This window comes from Pinus tabuliformis, chromosome 9 (assembly GCF_031772625.1).
Source record: "Pinus tabuliformis cultivar Carrire ecotype Pingquan chromosome 9, CPIR1, whole genome shotgun sequence".
Taxonomy (NCBI): domain Eukaryota; kingdom Viridiplantae; phylum Streptophyta; class Pinopsida; order Pinales; family Pinaceae; genus Pinus; species Pinus tabuliformis.
Window position 1 is genome coordinate 142,847,697 of NC_142307.1, and position 17,779 is coordinate 142,865,475.

The following is a 17,779-nucleotide window of genomic DNA, read 5'->3' on the forward strand; positions in this document are numbered from 1 at the left end:
TATAATGACTTGGTCAGATGGGTTATTGAAAGTATCAACATTACAGACATAAATTTCTTTATACCTGATGGAAGAATGTTTGGTTCATTCAGGGAAGAAGGACAACAAAAGATTAGTCAGCTTGAACAACATTTAACATAGCAGAGGCAACAAAATAAGAGATTAAGAGAGCAATTGAAACTGGAGAAACAGAGGATTGATGAGTAGACTCTCCATAAACAATAGGAGTTGTCTCAGGAATTAAGCAGGCTTCAGATGATAAGTGAGCAAGAAAAGAAGGCAAAGGAAGATCAAATTGCACAAATGCAAGAATATATAGAAAGGTACAAGGGTTATCCACAGGTAAGTGAATTCAGAACAGAAGCCTTGGAGATAACCAAAGCCTTGTCCTGACAGTTGAATATTCTTTGCCACAACATATCATTGGCCAACCCCTTATGCGATATCTCTACATCATTTATTGAGAAGGAATTAGATGCCAGACTTGAATTGGAAAAGACAGATGAAAGGTTAACCAATTTTCTGTCTTGGCAAGATTCCACAAAAGGAATGGCTGCCAATTTGCCAAGAATACAAGAATCACACAAGGAAATCCTATTTTCTAAATGGGAGTCCTAGCTAATGAAAGTCAAAAGAGCAACTTCTAGATACAGAGCTGCAACGAACGGTTTAATCAAATTCATAAATAACAGTTTACATATGTCTAATTTGATCATTGATTGCTCTCTAGGTAAACTCCAAAAAGAAAAGGCATTGGAACATCATTGGAAACAGGAGTTGGCAAATAGAGAAAAATAGATTGGAGAGATCCAAAACTTGAAATGGGAAGCATTCTAGTTTTTCCTAATCAAGCCACATAGCCAACAGATGGCCAAGAAATGCCTATCCGGTGCAATCAACTGTATGATCTTCGTACTCTCTGATGCCACCTATACAGCCCAGATACACTCCAAGATGAGTCAACCTCCAAAAATCTAGCCAATGCTCGCAATCTGCTAGTTGTAATCATAAGAAAAGAAGTCAATACAATGAATTCATTCAACCGCTACTGCACTGCTATTTTCATAATGAATCCTAGATTTTCATGTCTACAGTTAGAACAACGCATAGCGATTTTTATTGATAGTTAGTTTTTATTTTTAGTATTTAAGACCCTTTCATGTATTTAGAAAGGGTATGTAATTTGTATTAAAACTTAAGTTGGGAGTTGCACTTTTGTACTTCTAATATTTTTTTAATCAAAAGCTGGACCACAGTTCTGCATTTTTGTGAAAGAGGCTTTTATAACACTTGCACTTTTGCATCTTTTGAAGGTGTTCTCAAATAGGAAAGAAAAATTTGAGTGTTGTTTACATTGGGAGAATTCAAATGCACACGGTACTATTATCATTGTTTTTGTCTTATTTCTCTATGTGAATAAACATTTATTAAAAATTGCTATTTTATATATATATATTTCAAACAATTCTTTAGCATATCATTTCTGAAGGTTTTGGAATTGTTATCATTTAGATATATATGTCAGTGATATATATTGTGATGAATGGGAAAATGTTTTTATAATTACTTTGTTTAAATTCTTAAACAAAGTAATCATTATATGAATGCATCTTTCTGTTTTATGAATAAGCCATCTTTATGATTATCCGTTTAATAGAAACAATGAAAAATCGTGTTGTTAATAGGATACCTGGGTTAGATTAGTTATATTTGTATATTTTCAAATTATAGGATAAAACACTTATCACCTTACAGATTACAAAACAATCACCCACCAACTCATATATTACTGGGAAACTGGTCCCATTATATCCAGTCGGAGCCATCACACCAAACAAAAAAGGAGTTGCACTAAAGTCCGAACCGAGTGGTTTTCCTCGATGTTGATGCGGCGATCTTAGAGCCATTAACATTTTTGGCACTAGAAGGAGGGCATGAACTATGAATAGTGAGAAAATCTAAATCCATAGCCCATTCTAAGAGTAAATCTTCCTCACCATCTCCTCCAACTTCTCCCTCGCATTCTAAATCTCCAATTCTCAAGCGAAGTTGATAAGACAACACCCACTGCTGAAAACTTGAACATATCGGACAAATCCACTCTTGAACCCCCTGAAGTTCAGTCTTTAATTCATAAACTTCAAGGGTTTTAAATATCTCAAGAAAATTCTGAGTTATCCCAAGGCAGTGTGACTTCACAATACATTCCTTCTCAGCCTCTTACAAGATTACAGAGCGAAAAAATTGGTATTGAACCAACAAAATTTCCTCTGCCTAGTCGGAAAAGAGCTAGGAAGACACCTTTAGAGTCTGACAGTGAGATTCTTTCATCATCAACATCCATTTCATCCAATCCATTTCAAAGTCAACCATCCACTCCTCAACTTCATATCATAGTTCAACAGGGTACAAGTCCTCTGACATCTCCTACCCAATCACTTACAACTACATCCTCAACTTCTTTTGTTGTTAGTGCAACAATGGCACATAATCAACCACAACCAAGGCCATGGACAAATCCAGGGGCAGTTGCAATGCCTACACCCCTGAGTCAATTACCGGCCCACCCTAAAAAGTGGTTGCCAAAGTTTAATCCAGATATTGACATACTAGCAGAAGAACACATAAACAACTTTATGTTGTCAATAAACCTAAATGGGGTGATAGAAGAAGATGTTGTTGTGAGGATTTTCCCATACACCTTACAGGGAGCAACTAGATCATGGTATTTTTCGCTACCAGCAGGATCCATTAATAGTTGGAATGCTTTCCAGGAACAGTTTTTGACTAAGTTCGGAGATGATAGGTCCACATCGACTTTAATCAATGATCTCTCCAATATTAAAGCTGAATCAAAAGAACCCATTAAGGATTTCAACTTGTGATTTAATAAGTTCTTAAATAAAATTCCTGCTACATCTGAGCCCAGTGAAGAGGTCTGAAGCGAATGGTATATTTCTGCTTTACCTTTGAATATAGCAATCTTCATTGATAGAGCTGCAAAGCCCATTTTAGTAGAGAATATGAAAGAAGCGATCGCCGTTGAGAAACATATTATTGCTTTAGAAAAGAAAACCACTCTTGAGGAAAGGAAGTCCAAAAAATTTACTTTTAAAGATGATTCAAAAAACAAAGAAGCTAAAGATCCATACGATATGGAGGGTTTGCAAAAGGTTTTGAAGACCATTTCCAATGAAATGGTAGAGATAAAGAAATAGGTAGTTGAAACCTCCACTAAAAATCCATTTAGGAACTTCAAAAGAGCTGAATCGAAACCACCTAATGCCATATCTAATGTAGAATCAGATCCAGATAATGATGAGGATGAAGACACAGTCTTGTCATCTGACGAAACAGAAGAAGATGAGATAGTTGAATGTCACGGTATGTGGGACTTCATTTTGCCTAATTCTGATACTGAAAATGAACATGAATCTCTCCCAGTAAATAACGGAAGTAAAATCGCTGCAGAGCCTGTTCAACCAACTCAAAAGAAGAAAAATGCAAGCGCTAACGCCAAAGATAAGGTTCCTATGAAGAAATCTTAAGTGTTGCCAACTCAAAATCAGCCATTAGCTTCCAATCCACCCTCATCATCCAAGACATTGGTAGTTTTTAACTCTATGGATTACAACATTATTGAAGACATGAAGAAGATTGGAGTGAATATCTCTTTATTTGAGATTAGCAAGCACAAACATCAACAGAAATTGCTGCTAAAAGAGTTAAATGTAGTACCTTCTTCCCCTCTTCCAAATGTTGTATTATTCAAGGCAGCCAAAGGAACAGGTAAGCCACCATCAGATAAAGTGGATGTTACTGATGCTATTTTGAATGGGGATAGATCTAATTCTCATACTCCTTCTTTTCTCTTGACCTATGAGATCTACAATAGAAATATGAACAACTGCTTAATAGATTCAGGGGCTTCATCAAACATAATGCCAGCCTCGGTTTGCTCAAAATTAAATATTGAGCCCCAAAAAAATGTAGTACACATTGTTCAGTTAGATCAAACTAAGGTTCAAGTCTTAGGAGAGATTAATTTAGTCACCATTAGGTTATCAGTTGATCCTAGACTAGTCTAGAGAATTGATATATTGATTGCTAACATCCCTGAGTTTTATGGGTTAATTTTAATCAGGGATTGGTCTGAGAAACTCCATGGTTACATTTCTACTAATTGGTCTCATATGTGGCTTCCCTATAAAGGGAAACCAAATCAAATTAAAATCGACCAGGAGAAGCACATGACCAATACTGTAATGGAGTTTGAGCACAAAAATCAACCCATGGCTTTCAATAATAACATTCTCGAAAATTACTTAGTCGAATCATTCTTTGGTAATTTTAATGCTCAATTATCACCTTTTTCTATTAATAGTTTCACATCATAGATAGAAAATTTCTCGCATATAGATGCATCAAGGTGTGTTACAATTGCTAAAGAAATTGTAAATAAACTTGTAGATAAGCCCGTATTTTGGCCTTTATATTTTGATGCGTCAAAATCCAATGACAATGCAGGAGCAGGATGTATTTTAGTTAGTCCTGAAGGGAAAAAAAAACTATGCTATCATTCATACTATAATTTGAGTGTACAAATAATACTACTGGATATGAGGCATTGATTCAAGGGCTTTATAAAGTGATAGGCCTAAAGATTCAATATCTAAAAGTATTTGGTGATTCTGAGATTGTCATCAAATAGGTAAGGAATACTATCCATTGCCTTTCTGGACATCTCAAGCATTATCAGTTCTTGTTTCAAGACCTCATATGTCATTTTCCATCATTTAATATTTCTCCCATTCCTAGATCTCAGAATGCACCAGCTGATTTATTAGCCAATGTTGCTTCTAAGTTCCTTCCATCCGAGGATTACAACCCTGATAGGTTTTCAGTCGAATTAATTTTTAGACCATCTGTTGCAGATAATGTCACCAATTGGCAGGTATTTAACCATGACGAAGACATTTTGAATTTCTTAACTTCTGAGAAATCCTATGATGACCAGATTATTGATGAGAATGATCATGATCTTCAAATAAAACAAAGACCGGATGAGAATTCCATACCTAATTCTATGGTCAAACTTGAAGATATTTATGATATCAAGGATAGGTTTAAACAAGTCACTAATTCAAAACTCCAAAGTTTTACTTTGAGGTTTGAATTAATAAATCTTAGCACTAAGGCCAAACCACAAAACATTAATTTGAGACTAGGGCTCGCCTCAAAAGAAATATCTTCCTTTATCAAATTGTTGAATAAATATAAAAATATTTTCGCTTGGAATTATGATGATCTAAAAACATATGATACTTCTTTCATACAACACACAATTCCAATGATTTCTGAGGAGAAACTTGTGCAACAAAAATTGAGGAAAATTCATCCGAATCTAGAGAGTCAAATCAAAGCAGAGTTGAATAAACTCTTGAAAGCTAAGATAATTTTCGCAGTCAAACATTCTAAATGGGTTTCTAACTTAGTACATGTTAGAAAGAAGAACAGTGATATTAGGATCTGCATTGATTTAATAAATCTCAATAAGGCAAGCCAAAAAGATAATTTCCCATTACCAACAATGGAACAGACTCTTCATTCAGTTGCTGGTTTTGAATTAATGTCTTTTCTAGATGGTTTTTCTGGATATAACCAAATACTGGTGCATCTAGATGACAGACTAAAGACTACCTTCAGAACCAAATGGGGAACATATGCCTACCAGAAAATAACTTTCGGTTTGATTAATGTTGGAGCTACCTTCCAAAGAGAAATGGATATAGCATTCAAAGGTTTGATTAATAGGTCAGTTGTTGTCTACCTAGATGACATAACTGTCTTCTCCAAGAAAAGAGCGAATCATTTACATGATTTGAAACAAATCTTTGAACGCTGTAAAAGGTATGGGATTTCATTAAATCCCAAGAAATCATTCTTCGCTCTTGATCAAGGGAAACTCTTAGGGTTTATCATATCTAAAGATGGAATTTACATTGATCCGGATAGGATCAAGGAGATTTCTGATATTTGTCTACCACACAATAAAAAATCAATGCAATCATTTTTAGGTCAAATAAATTTTGTAAAAAGATTTGTTCCTGATTTTTCACAGATTGTTTTACCTTTACAGACCATGATTAAGAAAAATTCAGTTTTCAAATGGGGGCATAACAAAAAGGAAGCCTTTGATTCAATCAAATAGGCAATCATTAATGCTCGTGCATTGAATACCCCAAATTTTCTAATCATTTTATTTTGTATACTTTAGCATCTGAAACTTCTTATGCAGTTGTGTTAACACAAATCAATGATCAGCAAGTTGAAGCACCCATATCCTTCTTCAATTCTAATTTACAAGGTGTTGAACTTAATTATTTCGAAGTAGAAAAACAAACTTTTGTTGTGTTCAAATCTATTAAACACTTTAGGCCATTCCTCCTAAAGACTCATACAAAAGTAATAGTCCCATTCTCAACAGTGAGACAATTACTAGTCCAAAGGGAAGTAGGAGAGAAGAGAGCCAACTGGGTTACAGCATTACAAGAATATGATTTAGATATTAAACCAGCGAAAATTGTAAGAGGTCAAGGTTTTTGCAGGTTATTAGCAGGAGCTTCTAACATTCCAGAACATGAAGATTCAGACAATGCTCTTCAAATAAATGAGATAAGTATCATGAACTCTGAATCTCAATATGCAGATTTGGTCTTTTATTTAAAAAATGGATATGCTCCTCCTAGTCTCTCTTACAAAAACAAATGTGCCTTAAGATTGAAAGCAAAACACTTCAAAATCATTGATGATGTGTTATTTAGAAGGAATTATGATTTGATTTTTTTAAGATGCCTTGAAAAAACTGAAGCACAAAAGGTGTTGCAAGAATTACATGATGGTCCAACAGGTGGACATTTTAGAGGTGATACAACAGCTCACAAGATAATACATGTTGGATATTATTGGCCCACTTTATTCAAAGACGCCCATGACTATGTAAGGAAATGAAAAATATGCCAAACTGCCAGTGGAAGACAAAGGAAACTAGCTTTTCCTTTACAACCAGTCAACATTGAACAACCATTTGAACAATGGGGATTAGATATCATAGGAGAGATTGTTCCACATTCTTCCAAGCAGCACAGATATATCCTTACAGCCATGGATTACTTCGTGAAGTGGGTAGAAGAAATTACTTTGAAGGTAGCCAACTCTGATGCAATCATTGAATTCATCGATCAATTCATCATTACCAGCTTTGATGTACCTAATGCTCTCATTTTTGACAATGCGTCTTATTTTTTTGGAAATACTATACCTGAATTTGCTCTTAAGAGAGGATTTAAATTGAAATATTATGTAAACTATTATCCTCAAGGCAATGGTTTAGTAGAATCAACCAATAAAAATCTTATTAAGATTATTAAGAGAACTGTTGACCAGAATCAAAAGAATTGGCACAAGTCCTTGATATTTGCATGGGCAAACCGCATAACACAGAAGGCCTCAATAGGTACTTCTCCATTCAACTTAGTGTATGGGAAAGAAGCCGTAATACCAACAAACTTATCACTCCCATCTCTATCCCTAGTGTAATTTATTGAAGAAAATCCCTCGTCTTCTATTCAATTAAGGTATGATCAAATCCTTAAATTAGAAGAAGAAAGGGAAAAAGCGTGAATTACACATGCAAAACATTAATAAGTTATTAAATCTTCTTTTGATACAAATTATACCAGCCCAAATTTTTTCCAAATTGGTGATCTTGTTTTGAAATAGGACAAAATGCACGAAGACAAGGGCAAACATACTAAATTTCAAAAGATGTATCCTATACTGTTTCAAATCATTGAGAAGATAGGCTCATCAAAGTTCAAATTGCAAGACCTATCAGGAAAGAGAGATTCTCTTCCTGTCAATGGGCTTATCTTGAAAAAATTCTTTACTTAAGGACGTAACCCCTTCTTACTTGTAAATATTCATTATGAAATTTTGTTTATTTTAAATTTTTATTTGTAAAAAATAAGGTTGTAAATAGTCTTCTATTGACCTTTTACTATTGGAAAGTTATTTAAGGAAATATTGTAAATACTTACTTTCGATAGATGGAACCCTTTAGGGAAAAGACTGCAGTTCTAGAAAGTTAGATAAAAATTAAACTCTAAGAACCTCTTTTAGATTTGTAAAATCTTCACAAGCCTTGAAAATATTGTAAATCATTCCAAGTTTTAAAGAGCCAAGAGAGGTTATTTGTAAAAAAGTAAAGACTTTTCCAAACTTAGCATCTACAACTCTCAAATTGTCATCCATAGACTCTTAAGGAGAAAGTCATTCACCACATCTATTAAGTTTGTGATTTTTCAGAGTGTAATTCTAAAATATCTCTGATATAAAACATAAGAGGTATCATCATAAGCCTGCTTACCATGATCATAGGGAACTAATTAAACTGACATTACCAATACTGCATATCAAAACAGCGTAATGGCTTATAATTATAAGACAAGGGGTCTCATCACGAGCCAGCTTGTTTAGTTCAATTATAACCAGTGAATGGCATTGTCAATAGATGGCCACCAAACTAGGACAATGGTTTTTTATCTTTTAAAGAAATTAAAAGAAGAAAAAACACAAGCAAAAAAGGAGAAAATATGTGTAAACATATCTTTTTGAATTTATCTTTTCAAAAGATATACTCTTAGATGGATGGGACAATGAATGATTAATTGGTTAAAAGGTAACCCTATCGAGACTAGAAACATCTACTGGCAGCAAAGGCATTACCTGTGACAACAAAGTAAACTTAAAAGCTAAGTTGGATAAGCCCCCTGCTTTATCTATATCAACAAATCAAAGCTTGAATAAGCCCAGGATGTTTTTATTTTTAAGATTGGAAAAGGAATTACAAAAAAAAAAAAAAAATCATTATATTCAGAGTTAATCTTTATCTAACAATTCTTAGATTCTTTTCGTTATCCTCAATGGTTTCCAAAATAAGAAAGTTATAGATATTGCATTACTTTCTCAGAGATTACTATTTCTCTCAGTGAATCACCAATTGTTGTGCTATACAACAACCCTTCCCCTTTCAAAATTTTCATCCAAAACTTTAACAAGAAATGGATCCCCTTTTAGGACTTAGATAAAATCATTAAGTCAGTAACAATCACAAGCTTTGCGAAATACATATAACACATGAAAATACTTATGAAAAGGTCCGATCTGGTTTAGACATTTAACAAGACCTTCTCGTAAAGCAAATATAAATGAATGTGTCACACTCTTTGTTTAAATGATAGACTTAATGCTTTCATCGAAAATCATTGATGTGATAATGTTATAGGAAAGCGCAAATTGCAAGTTATCATATAAACATTCCAATAGTCCACTGAAATCTCCCGATGCAATAATACGATCTCAATCGGCCATAGTCGAAATCATGGGACACATAACTATCTATTTGGAATCCTCAGATGCGATTTCATTTTGGAAAAGTGCGCTTTTCTATAAAAAGTTGTTAAATGAATGTTTGCGGGTCTAAACCTTAAATCAATTATAAATGAAAAATAAAATGATTTATTGATTATCCCACTTCCCCATGATAACTCACTTTTTATCGCAATCAGAGCTATGTATGGAAATAGCTAAAGCTTAACGTTTGTGCCTCCCAATCTACGATATGCGATTTTCGCTAATCGCTGATCGGGAAAGTCACGAGATCCACTTTAAAGAACTGTTAGTAATATGAGCGATGCGACATATCATTATGGCATTTAAGTATCACGATTGGTGGTTACGGAAATCATTAATAAAGCAGTTATGGTTGAATCCTTCGAGGATTTCATCCATGGTAATATTAGAGTTCGTATTGCTTATCACGCTTAAATTACCATTAATCTTTTATATTCTGCGTTGGATTTGAATAGGTTTTTCTCTGTTACATTCTTCTGTTTATTTTGCAGAGCAAGTCTAAGTTGTTGAATCCAGCAAAAATGATGAAGAAATAAAAGAAACCAAAGGCCCCCCACATAGCCGAACAGGAACCAGTCAAAAATGTTTTGATATCTGATACTACCTGCCTTGGTCTAGGCAAGGCTTCATGGGAAAGTATATACAATTTACTGGAAGCGGAGGATCTAGAAGAGATTGAAGAAGAACCGGGAATAGCAGATTCCATTGACAAGTGGGAGAGTACTCTTAAAGAGTTGGCCAGCTCCTATCTTCACAGAATAGCAACCCGTGCCAAAGTTTTACCCTATAATGACTTGGTCAGATGGGTTATTGAAAGTATCAACATTATAGACATAACTTTCTTTACAGCTGATGGAAGAATGTTCGGGTTGTTCAGGGCATAAGGACAACAAAAGATTAGTCAACTTGAACATTAGTTAATAGAGCAGAGGTAGCAAAATGAGTGATTAAGAGAGCAGTTGAAACTGGAGAAACAGAGTATTGATGAGAAGAGTCTCCATAAACAACAGGAGTTGTCTCAGGAATTAAGTAGGCTTCAAATGATAAGTGAGCAAGAAAAGAAGACAAAGGAAGATCAAATTGCACAAATGCAAGAACAGATAGAAAGGTACAAGGTTTATCCACAGGTAAGTGAATTCAAAACAAAAGCCTTAGAGATAACCAAAGCCTTGTCCTGATAGCTGAATATTCTTTGCCACAACATATCATTGGCCAACCCCTTATGTGATATCTCTGCATCATTGATTGAGAAGGCATTAGACGCCAGACTTGAATTGGAAAAGACAGATGGAATGGCTGCCAACTTGCCAAGAATACAAGAATCGCACAAGGAAATCCTATTTTCAGAATGGGAGTCCCAGCTAATGAAAGCCAAAAGAGCAACTTCTAGATGCAGAGCTGCAACGAACAGTTTAATCGAATTAATAAATAACAGTTTACATATGTCTAATTTGACCACTGATTGCTCTCCAGGTAAACTCCTAAAAGCAAAGGCATTGGAACATCATTAGAAACAGGAGCTGGAAAACAGAGAAAAATAGATTGGAGAGATCCAAAACTTGACATGGGAAGCATTCTGGTTTTTCCTAGTCAAGCCACATAGCCAGCAGATGGCCATCAAATTCCTATCCGACGCAATGAACTGTATGATCTCCGAACTCTCCGATGCCACCTATACAGCCCAGCTACACTCCAGGATGAGTCAACCTCCAGAAATCTAGCCAATGCTCACAATCTACCAGCTGCAATCACAGGAAAAGAAGTCGATACAATGAATTCGTTCAACCGCTACTGCACTACTATTTTCATAATGAATCCCAGATTTTCATGTCTATAGTTAGAACAGCGCATAGCGATTTTTATTGATAGTTAGTTTTTATTTTTAGTATTTAAGACCCTTTCATGTATTTAGAAAGGGTCTGCAATTTGTATTAAAACTTGACTTGGGAGTTGCACTTCTGTACTTCTAATATTTTTTTATCAAAAGCTGGACCAAAGTTCTACATTTTTGTGAAAGAGGCTTTTATAAGACTTGCACTTTTGCATCTTTTGAAGGTGTTCTCAAATAGGAAAGCAGAATCTGAGTGTTGTTTACATCGGGAGAATTCAAATGCATACGGTACTATTATCACTGTTTTTGTCTTATTTCTCTATGTGAATGAACATTTCTTAAAAAATATATATATATATTTATATTTCAAACAATTCTTTAGCATATCATTTCTGAAGGTTTTAGAATTGTTATCATTTGGATATATATGTCAATGATATATATTGTGATGAATGCGATAATTTTTTTATAATTACTTTATTTAACTTCTTAAACAAAGTAATCATTATATGAATGCATTTTTCTATTTTGTGAATAAGCCATCTTTATGATTATTTGTTTAATAGAAACAATGAAAAATCATGTTGTTAATAGGATACCCGGGTTAGATTAGTTATATTTGTATATTTTTGAATTGTAGGATAAAACAATTATCACCTTACACATTACAAAATAATCACCCACCAACTCATATATCACTAGGAAACTGGTCCCATTATATCCAGTTGAAGCCACCACACCAAACATGTTGGGTTGTGTTATATTCTTTCCATGACTAACCCACGTAGTGAACCGGGGGGTTAGAGGGGGGGCGGAGCCCCCCCTTCGTTGCGCGGATTGCGCAGCAGGGGGGTCACAGGGGGGGCAACAGCCCCCTCTGTCCAGGGGTTTTGAGGGGGGCGGGTAGCCCCCCTCTACGGGGTCTGCCCCGGGAAAAAAAATTTTGGACCCTATATTAGGTTGGGCGAACCTACCTATGGTTTTCGGTCCATGGTTTTGGACACAATGGTTTTCGGTCCATGGTATTGGATGCTTCGGCATGTATAAATATGTATTGTAACATTGAAAGGAATATAATGAAAAATCAAGCTGGTAGTCCCGGTTTCAGGATCCAGGGGGAAATATCTGTGTATATGTGTTTTATGTGTTATGCTCTCGCATTGTTTATTTTTCTATGATTTAGAATTCGTATGCAGGTAACTTCTGTACGGGGTTAAAACCTACATTTGGTATCGGAGCTGTTTTGGCTTCAAGGGGATGCCTTTGTTGCTGAGGGGTTTCGCTCGGGCCTGTGGTAGACCCTGTTCAGTGGGAGATCTGCGAGATCGATTCTGGTGGTAAAAAAAGATGGCGAGCAGCGGAAAGATAGAGATCGAGAAGTTCAATGGTCATAGTTTTGAGTTGTGTAAACTCAAGATGGAGGATCTGTTGGTGGATAAAGATCAGTGGATCGCGGTAGATCCAGGTACTAAACCAACGGGAGTGACCGATGAAGAATGGAAGAAGTTGGATCGGAAGGCAAAGAGCACAATACGATTGTGTGTCTCAGATTCAGTATTGCTGAATGTATCAGGGGAAGCTACGACGAAGGATTTGTGGGACAAGTTAGGGACTTTGTACCAATCTAAGTCTCTGGTGAATAAACTGTTCCTGCGGAAAAAGCTGTATAACCTGAGGATGAAATATGGAGACTCGGTGATAGAGCATCTGAACGCATTTAATACTGTGGTAAGTCAGTTAGCGTCTGTTGGTATTAAAATTTCAAATGAAGATAAGTGCATTAGTTTGTTGTGTTCTCTACCAGATTCGTGGGATAGTCTTGTTATTGCAATAGGTAGCAATGCAACTGCTTTGCAGTTTGATGAAATAGTCTCAGCCTTGCTGACGAAGGAGATGAGACGGAAAAATATGGAGAGCCAGAATGGTGATGCCTTGTCTGTACGAGGACGGTCCCAGAATAGAAACAAAAATAAGTCATCGAGTGGGAGATCTAAATCTAGAGGGAGATCTAAATCTCCAAGAAAACCTGTAAAGGTGGTGTGTTGGAAATGCGGAAAGGAAGGGCACTTCAAAAGCGACTGTAAATCTAAAGCTCCTGATAAAGGAAAGGAATCTGATGATGCTCCTTCTGCAGAGGCGAAAACCACCTCAGATGAAGGTGGGGATGTGTACTTGGCTTCTTCAAGTACACATGTAGATCATGAGGCATGGTTGATTGACTCAGGTGCATCCTTTCACTTCACTCCCCATAGAGAGTGTTTCTGCTAGTATGAGAAATACGATGGTGGTGATGTCTTCTTAGGAGATGATAGGAAGGTTAGAATCATTGGTCGCGGAAAAGTAAAGTTGAAGTTGCAAGGTGGAAGGGTTAGAACACTTACGGGTGTTCTGCATATTCCTGCATTGGCCAGAAATCTGATTTCTGTAAGCAAGTTGGATGATGTAGGTGTAAAAATAGTGTTCGAGAAGGATACCTGCAAGATGGTTTGGGGAGCACTGGTATTGATGCGGGGAGTTCAGACTGGAACTCTGTACAAGCTACAAGGTAGCACAGTTGTTGATGGGTGCAACAGTTCTGTGGTTCCTGAAGGTGGAGCTAAAAATCTAGTGGTCTCTGGAGAGAAGACCATGTTGTGGCATCAAAGGCTTGGACATATTGGAGAGAAGGGCCTTCGAATACTTCATGGTAAAGGTATGGTAGAAGGTATGAGTAATATCTCTCTGGATTTTGATTTCTGTGAAAATTGTGTATATGGGAAGCAGAATCGAGTGAGTTTCCCCTCTGGTGCTAAGAGGGAAAAACATATGTTAGAGCTTGTGCACAGTGATGTGTTTGGACTTGTGAAGGTTCCATCACTGGGTAAGTCTATGTACTATGTATCATTTATAGATGACTTCTCAAGGAATACATGGATATATTTCCTTAAGAAGAAATTTGAAGTCTTTGACAGGTTTAAAGAATTTAAGACTCTGGTGGAAAATCAGACAGAGAAGAAGATAATGGTGTTGAGGACAAATAATGGTGGAGAGTTTTGCAGCAAGGAATTTGAAGAATTCTGTAAGAAGTGTGGTATAGCATGGCAGAAGACTACTCCATATACACCTCAGCAAAATGGAGTCGCAGAAAGAATGAACAAGACGTTGATGGAAAGGGCAAGAAGCATGCTCAGTGGTGCTGGGTTAAGACAGGAATTCTGGGAAGAGGCGTTGGATACTGCATGTTACTTGGTCAACAGGTCACCTTCATCAGCATTGGAGGATAAGACTCCACAAGAAGTATGGACTGGTAAGAAACCCTCTCTTTCACATCTAAGGGTATTTAGATGTGATACATATGTACATGTTCCAAAGGAGAAATGAACCAAGTTGGATAGTAAATCTGAAAAGTGCATCTTTATTGGGTATAAGGATGGTTTAAAAGGTTATAAGCTTTGGAACCCAGTCACACGGAAGGTTGTGTACAGCCGAGATGTGTGTTCAGAGAGGTAAAAGATGTTATTAAACATGAAGTCCAACCAAAGGAACCTGAGAAGATAGAGTTTGAGCTAAAGGAGGAAGAATCAGACTCTGCAGTAGAGGAGGAATCAGAAGATGAAGAGCCACAAACTCTGGCTATGAGAAGATCAGTTCGAGAAAGAAGGCAGCCAGAAAGGTATAGTCCTTCTGCTTTCTGTTCAAATTTTGCTTTGTTTGTTACTGATGATGATCCCAGAACTGTTAAGGAAGCAGTATATTCAGAGGATGGAAAACTCTAGAAAGAGGCCATGGTTGATGAAATGGCATCTTTGCACAAAAATGAGGCTTGGGATCTGGTGGAGTTGCCGACTGGAAGGAAACCCTTTAGCAGCAAATGGGTGTTCAAAAAGAAGACAAATGCAGAAGGGAAGGTGGAGAAATACAAAGCTCGGTTGGTAGCAAAAGGATATTCCCAAGTGCCGGGAATTGATTTTGGTGATATTTTTTCTCCTGTTGCCAAGGTAACTTTTATTAGATTACTTTTATTTGTTGCTGTTGCTTTTGATTTTGAGGTAGAACAGTTGGATGTGAAGACAGCATTTCTTCACGGGGATTTGGAAGAGGAAATCTACATGAAGCAACCTGAAGGCTTTGCAATGAAGGGTAAGAAAGAACGGGTATGCAAGTTAAAGAAGTCTTTGTATGGGTTAAAACAGTCACCAAGGATGTGGTATCAGAAATTTGATACATTTATACAGGGACTTAGCTTCACCAGAAGCAAAGCAGATCACTGTGTGTATTTTAAATTGATTGGTGACCGTGTTATTTATCTGGTCTTGTATGTGGATGATATGTTGCTGGTTGGAAATGACAAAGAAATTATCCAGGATTTGAAGACCCAATTGTCCTCCAAATTCGACATGAAAGATCTTGGTGCTGCAAACTATATTTTGGGCATGGAAATTAAAAGAGATCGGGCAAAGAGGAAGCTCTGGTTAAACCAGAGGAAGTATGTCGAGACAATACTACAGAGGTTTAATATGCAGGATAGTAAACCGGTGAAGGTTCCTATTTCTGTAGGTGTGAGGTTATCTGCTAAACAGTGTCCCAAGACACGAGAAGAGGAAGAGGACATGTCCCGTGTTCCATATGCGAGTGTAGTCGGTAGCCTGATGTATGCAATGGTCTGTACTAGACCAGACATTTCACATGCAGTGGGAGTATTGAGCAGGTTTATGTCAAAACCAGGGAAGGAGCACTGGACAGCAGTGAAGTGGGCTTTCAGGTATTTGCGTGGCACTAGTAATTATGGTTTGTGCTACCAAGGAAGACCAGGATTGGACAGAGTGTTGGATATTCGTGGCTTTGTTGATGCAGACTGGGCTAGAGATCTAGATCAGAGAAGATCTACAAGTGGGTATGTGTTTAACCTATTTGGAGGTGCAGTCAGTTGGATGAGTAAGAAACAATCTGTAGTGGCACTATCAACTACAGAGGCAGAATACATGGCAGCCACTCATGCAAGCAAGGAAGCAGTTTGGTTGCAGAGATTGTGTTCAAGTATGGGGTTAGTACAGGGAGCTATAAGAATAGACTGTGACAGCCAAAGTGCAATTTTCTTGGAAAAGAACCCTGCTTACCATTCAAAGATAAAGCACATTGATGTTCAGTATCACTTTGTGAGGGATATGATAGAAGACAAAAAGGTGTTGCTGGTAAAGGTGGACACTTTGAAGAATACTGCAGATGCATTAAAAAAATCTGTGAGCTCTGAGAAGTTCTCTTGGTGTAGAGAAACAATGGGCATTTAAGGGCTGGAAAAATGACTAAGCTCTCCTGTGGCCCCGTGTGGAAAGAAAACAACAAGTGGGAGATTGTTGGGTTGTGTTATATTCTTTCCACGACTAACCCACGTAGTGAACTGGGGGGTTAGAGGGGGGCAGGTAGCCCCCCTCTACGGGGTCTAGGGCAGCGCCCCGGGAAAAAAAAAAATTGGACCCTATATTAGGTTGGGCGAACCTACCTATGGTTTTCGGTCCATGGTTTTGGATGCAATGGTTTTCGGTCCATGGTATTGGATGCTTCGACATGTATAAATATGTATTGTAAAATTGAAAGGAATATAATGAAAAATCAAGCTGGTAGTCCCGGTTTTGGGATCCAGGGGAAAATATCTGTGTATATGTGTTTTATGTGTTATGCTCTCGCATTGTTTATTTTTCTGTGATTTAGAATTCGTATGCAGGTAATTTATGTACGGGGTTAAAACCTACAAAACAAAAAAGGAGCTGCACTAAGGTCTGGACCGGGTGGTTTTCCCTGATGTTGATGCAGCAATTTTAGAAGCATCAACATTTTTGGCGCTAGAAGGAGGGCATGAACCGTGAATGGTGAGAAAATCTAAATCCATAGCCCATTCTGAGAGTAAATCTCCCTCACCATCTCCTCCAACTTCTCCCTCGCATTTTAAATCTCCAATTCTCAAACGAGAAGTTGATAAGACAACACCCACTGCTGAAAACTTGAACATATCAGACAAATCCGCTCTTGAACCCCCTAAAGTTTAATATTTAATTCATAAACCTCAAGGGTTTTCAATATCTCAAGAAAAGTTTGAGTTATCCCAAGGCAGTGTGGCTTTGCAACATTCCTTTGCAGCCTCTTACAAGATTACATAGCGAAAAACTTGGTATTCAACCAACAGAATTTCCTCTGCCTAGTCGAAAAAGAGCTAGGAAGACACCATTAGAGTCTGATAGTGAGACTCTTTCATCATCAACATCCATTTGATCCAATCCATTGCAAAGTCAACCATCCACTCCTCAACTTCATATCATAGTTCAACAGGGTACAGGTCCTCCGACATCTCCTACCCAATCACTTACAACTACATCCTCAACTTCTTCTGTTGTTAGTGTGACAATGGCACATAATCAACCACAACCAAGGCCATGGACAAATCTAGGGGCAGTCGCAATGCCTGCACCCTGGAGTCAATTACTGGCCCACCCTGAAAAG